At 41.6% G+C, this 5903-nt stretch overlaps 1 protein-coding gene across 2 annotated transcripts in view; it reads left to right on the forward strand.

Moving 5' to 3' along the window:
- LOC104982559 (chromosome unknown open reading frame, human C5orf30) overlaps positions 1 to 5903 on the forward strand; it is a 20445-nt gene that overhangs the window by 7082 nt on the left and 7460 nt on the right. The window lies entirely within an intron of this gene.

The raw sequence follows: 5903 nt of genomic DNA on the forward strand, positions 1-5903 counted from the left end.
TAAGGAATCTCCACACTGTTCTCCATAGTGGCTGTACTAGTTTGCATTCCCACCAACAGTGTAAGAGGGTTCCCTTTTCTCCACACCCTTTCCAGCATTTATTATTTGTAGACTTTTAGATCGCAGCCATTCTGACTGGTGTGAAATGGTATCTCATAGTGGTTTTGATTTGCATTTCTCTGATAATGAGTGATGTTGAGCATCTTTTCATGTGTTTGTTAGCCATCTGTATGTCTTCTTTGGAGAAATGTCTATTTCTTCAGCTGTCTTTTTCCAGTGTGTCTGTATATCTGGACTGACATTGTTGTCCTTGTGGCTCCAAGTCCTTGAAGGGAACAAATTTTAATGATTTTAGCATTTTAAAAATTATATTAGTGTGAGTTCATGCTTTGGTATGTTATTCTACGTGGTCAGTATCTTTGTAGGTCTTTGCTTTGAAACACGTAGAGTGTTTATAAGCTTTTGAAAAAGCAGTTTCAAAATAAGTGATTTCCAGATTAGCAGTTAATAGCAGAATGATTCAAAAGAAGGATAGGGAAAAACAAACACCCTGTTTCATTTAATAGATACAACCTGTCAAATTTATGAAATGTATTTTAAGACATTGAAAAATGGAAGTATAACTAAAATTTTCAGGAGATTTTGAGGAAAAGAGAAAAATTTTGAGAACTATAAGTAGAAAGTACTTTTAGAGATTATTGAATAAGAAATGATGTGACTGGGTCATTAACTCATTCCCCTGAAGGAAAGCACAAACAAGGAGCAATGAATAGAAGCTACAGAAATGTGTGTGTGTGTGTGGTATGTCTGCCTCTCTCCATACAGTTTACATATATGTGTACATATGTATGTATGCATAGTTATAGATGTACTTATATAGATAAATGGGGCTTCCCTGGTGGCCCAGATGGTAAATAATCTGCCTACAATGTGGGAAATCCAAGTTCAGTTCCTGGGTCAGAAAGATCCCTTGGAGAAGGAACTGACAACCCACTCCAGTATGCTTGCCCAGAGAATCCCATGGACAGAGGAACCTGGTGGGCTAGAGTCCATGACTGAGCCACACCCCCCCCAACCCCCGGCATATATGTAAATAAAAAGACATACTAACAGAGCTGCCAGAGGGGAAATGAACCAACCAGAGAGATAGTGAGTTACCTGTCATTGAAGATGTTCAAACATAGATTGAACAACTGAGTGCAGAAGACCCGGGTTTGATCCCTGGGTCAGGAAGATCCCCTGGAGAAGGAAATGGCAACCCACTCCAGTATCCTTGCCTGGAGAATCCCATGGACAGAGGAGCCTGGTCGGTTCATGGGGTTACAAAGAGTCAGGCATGACTGAGCGACTAACACTTCACTTCTCTTCACTAAAAAAGATTCCTTCAGATTCTGGGATTACACAGTATCAGAAAGAATTTTCTTTTTTGGCCGTGCTGTACAGCATGTGGGATTATAGTTCCCTGACCAGGGATTAAACCCTGGCCCTTTGCATTGGAAGCAAGGAGTCTTAACCACTGGACTTCCAGAGAAGTCCCCAGAACTCTTTTAAAGAATTTAAAAATTTGGAGGTCCATCAAAACCTTGGTGGTGGTGGTGGTCCCAGTCATGTCTAACTTTTTGCGACCCCATGAACTGCAACACACCAGGCTTCCCTGTCCTTCACCATTTCCTAAAGCTTGTTTAAACTCATGTCCGTCGAGTTGGTGATACCATCCAATCATCTCATCTTCTGTCGACCCCTTCTCCTCCACCTTTAATCTTTTCCAGCATCAGGGTCTTTTCCAGTGAGTCGGCTCTTTGCATCAGGTCACCAAAGTATTGGAGCTTCAGCTTCAGCATCAATCCTTCCAATGACTATTCAAGGTTGATTTCCTTTAGGATTGATTGTTTGATTTCCTTTGCAGTCCAAGAGACTCTCGAGAGTCTTCTACAACACCACAGTTCAAAAGCATCAATTCTTTGGTGCTCAGCCCTCTTTATGGTCTAACTCTCACATCCATACATGACTGCTGGAAAAACCATAGCTTTGACTGTAGGGACCTTTGCCGGCAAAGTAATGTCTCTGCTTTGGTGTGACAGGCTTTTTTTTAAACTCAAGTTTATTGAAGTCTGATGTTCGTGCTCATCCCTTTAAGGGGTGTAGTTTGGTGATGTTGACAAGTGTATCCATTGTGCAGTGTCTGTGCATATGATATTTTCATCCCCCAGATTCTCTTGTGCCCCTTTGCAGTCTGCCCTCTCCTCCCAACCTCAGCTCTTGGCAGCCATCGATTGATTTCTGTCCCAATAGTTTTACCTTTTCCAGAATGTCATATAAGTGGAATCACACAGTGCATAAGGTTTTCTGTTTCTTTTACTTAGTGTAATCCTGGTTTGCCCCTTTCCATTGCTGAGTGATATTCCATTTTATGCATGGGCCATAGTCTCTTTATTCATTACCCTGTTGATGGATGTTTGGGTTGCTTCCAGTTTTTTTTGTGTGTATGTGTGGGGTTATGAATGAAACTTATAAACATTCATGTTCAGGTCTTTGTATAAACATATATTTTCACTTTTCTTAGGTAAATACCTACAAGTAAGGTGGGTGGATTGTTTTGTAAGCATTTATTTAACTTTATAGGAAATTGTCAAACTATGTTCCAAAGCGGCTGTACCTGACAGAGGCATCTAAGAGTCTGAAATAACTATAGCAAAGTATGTACAGATGAAGAAACCCAGTTCTCATTCAGTGCAGATTTATTTATATTTTATATCCAGTTTTAACAAGTTTGGTTAGCAGATGTTTTTTTTTAGCACGCATTGGATTAGAAACAGGAAATTAGAAGGCCTTAGGGATAGGTTGTTAGCAGTTGGAAGCAGCCAAAAATGATATTCACTAATGTGACTGTAATTACTGATTAGGAAAAAGAAAGCAGGAACTTAACAGGAGTGAAATTCTTCTCTCAGATAAGTTCTATCCGACAAGTTCCCAAACGTGTCTGCATATCAGAATCACTTGAGGGATCTTTTAAAAATTTCAGAGGCCAGGCTATATCCCAGATGATTTACATCACAGATCTGGGGTGGAGCACAGACATCAGTATTTACTGATGTTCCTTGGGTGTGTCGCTGTGTAGACTGTGTAGACACATTTGGGAACCATGAGCTAGCAGCACAGTATGATAGCATTGAAGGAGCCACGGGCTCGGAGCTGGGACACCTGGGCCTGCACTCCTGGCTCTGGGCAGGTCCCTGCTTAACAGCTTACATGTCCTCTTCTCTGTAATCAGAAGTTCCACGTAGGTGAACTCCTAGATGATTCTGGCACTAAAACTAGGTGATTCTAGATACCACTGGACTGATACTAGTCATCCTTAGGAAGGAATCTATTTCCCAAGGAATGATTCTATTCTGAGTGGTTCATTTCAAGTACCTCTTGAAAAGGATTTTCAGTTCAGTCGCTCAGTCGTGTCTGACTCTTTGTGACCCCATGGACTGCAGCATGCAAGGCCTCCCTGTTCATCACCAACTCCCAGAGCCTACTCAAACTCATGTGCATCGAGTCGGTGATGCCATCCAACCATCTCATCCTCTGTCGTCCCCTTCTCCTCCCGCCTTCAATCTTTCCCAGCATCAGGGTCTTTTCCAATGAGTCAGTTCATCGCATCAGGCGGCCAAAGTATTGGAGCTTCAGCTTTAGCATCAGTCCTTCCAATGAATATTCAGGACTGATTTCCTTTATTCACATGGTATTTTTGTTCTGTATATTTAAACAGTTATGTTACATCTGTTTTGTCTTAAATAGTGTTGCTAAAAAACAGTTCAAGCATATTGGAGCAGTTTCTTGATTATTGAGGATGACTTTTTTTTTGATAAGCCTGATTTTATTACACTCCTGGAATGCAGTACTTCTCAAAAAAGAATTATTCATATAGTAGTTGTGAAACTTACCAGCTCTTTTCAGAGCTAGTCTAAGGAGCTGAGGCATCTCAGTTATATTTTCAAAATGTTGTTCCTGGTGCCAAATGTATAGGAAGTTTGGTGTCTTGGAGGGCGTTCAGAACTGAGTAGTTGCCACGCAGTCACAGTCTGTGAATGGGCTGCTCTTGATGCACCAAGTTTTCCTACATGTGTGTCGTGGTTTGGACCTTTGTTTTAGTTTCAGCTATACTTCACAAACGGAGAAGGCAATGGCACCCCACTCCAGTCCTCTTGCCTAGAAAATCCCATGGGCAGAGGAGCCTGGTGGCCTGCAGTCCATGGGGTCGCTAAGAGTCAGACACGACTGAGCGAATTCACTTTCACTTTTCACTTTCATGCATTGGAGACGGAAATGGCAACCCACTCCAGTGTTCTTGCCCGGAAAATCCCAGGGACAGGGGAGCCTGGTGGGCTGCCATCTATGGGGTCGCACAGAGTTGGACACAACTGAAGCGACTTAGCAGCAGCAGCATACTTCACAAATGCATGCTGTACCCAGTGTTTTCAAAATGTACACTGTGCGCATTTTCCTAGTAAATAAAGTGTTTCCTTGTCTGACTGACTGACTGACTGAAAGTCTCTCAGTTGTGTCCAACTCTTTGTGACCCCATGGATAGTCCATGGAATTCTCGAGGCCAGAATACTGGAGTGGGTAGCCTTTCCTTTCTCTAGGGTAATCTCCCCAACCCAGGGATCCAACCCAGGTCTCCTTCATTACAGGTGGATTCTTTACCAGCTGAGCCACTAGAGAAGCCCAAGAATACTGGAGTGAGTAGCCTATCTCTTCTCCAGGGGATCTGCTCGACCCAGGAATTGAGCCGGAGTCGCCTGCATTGCAGGCGGATTGTTTAGCAACTGAAATATCAGGGAAGCCCGGTTTCCTTGTCTAGCGTTGTCTAGTTTTGAATCTCATATATTTCATTTTTTAAAATTAATTTATATTTTTATTGAAGGATAATTGCTTTACAGAATTTTGTTGTTTTATGTGAAATCTCAACATGAAATCAGTCATATTTCAAAGAAACAGAGTGGGGCCTGTGAACATTGCCGGGTCTTCTGTATGCTGTATAAATATACTTCAGTGCCTCTGTTACTGATTGGATTGTGAGGGAATTTGCTATTGAAGACCTTAGGTGTCATTTTAAAATTTGTTGTTGTTCCTGGTACTTGTTTATGAAACTCGATTTTAAAAGTCTCGTTCACCTACACGTTGACTTTTTTACGCATATTGCATTTTCTGTTCGACTCTATTCCACAGAATATTGCTGCTTATGGTATCATAACAGCACTTTCTGTTTTCTGTTTGCGGTTTTTATTTTTGCTTTAAACTACATATGAAAGGCATTAATGGAAGCTGTTAAGGGTCTCTGTTGTTGGTCTCTGATTTGTAGTGCTCTGCGGTTCCAAAGTTAGCCTTGGGTCTGGTTTCTGGGTTCACATGTATTCTTACTGATGCAGTGGGCGTGGTGCCTGGTCCGCACCCCTGCAGTATTTACAGAGAGTGCTTTGTGATTGTTTATCTTGGCAGTATGTTTTTTGGATACAAAGTTTATCTTAGAATATAACAGAATGCTTTGTCATGAATATTGTTAATAACAACAAACCCATAAACAGAGCTTTCATTGCAGTTTATGAAGAATGTCCTGCTAACACAGATTATGTCTGATGTACTCAGGGTAGTCGAGTTTCCTGATGACTGCCTTTTAAGAAGAAATTTTGCAGTGAAAATTATTGGAAATTCCTATACGCTGACTCGGAGACCTTTCAGTCTTCACTGTCCTTTGTGTCATCCTTGTTTTTTAGAATCGGGGTACTTCTCCCTCTTCAGATGGGACGGTACCTACACCACTTCTGCCCATTGAAAACATAATTAATCACGGATTGTGTGACGGCTCTCAGAATCTTGCTCCAGTATTTAAATCTCGTCAGGAAATTCTCGGA

This window comes from Bison bison, unplaced genomic scaffold, assembly GCF_000754665.1.
Source record: "Bison bison bison isolate TAMUID 2011002044 unplaced genomic scaffold, Bison_UMD1.0 scf7180017864533, whole genome shotgun sequence".
NCBI lineage: Eukaryota > Metazoa > Chordata > Mammalia > Artiodactyla > Bovidae > Bison > Bison bison.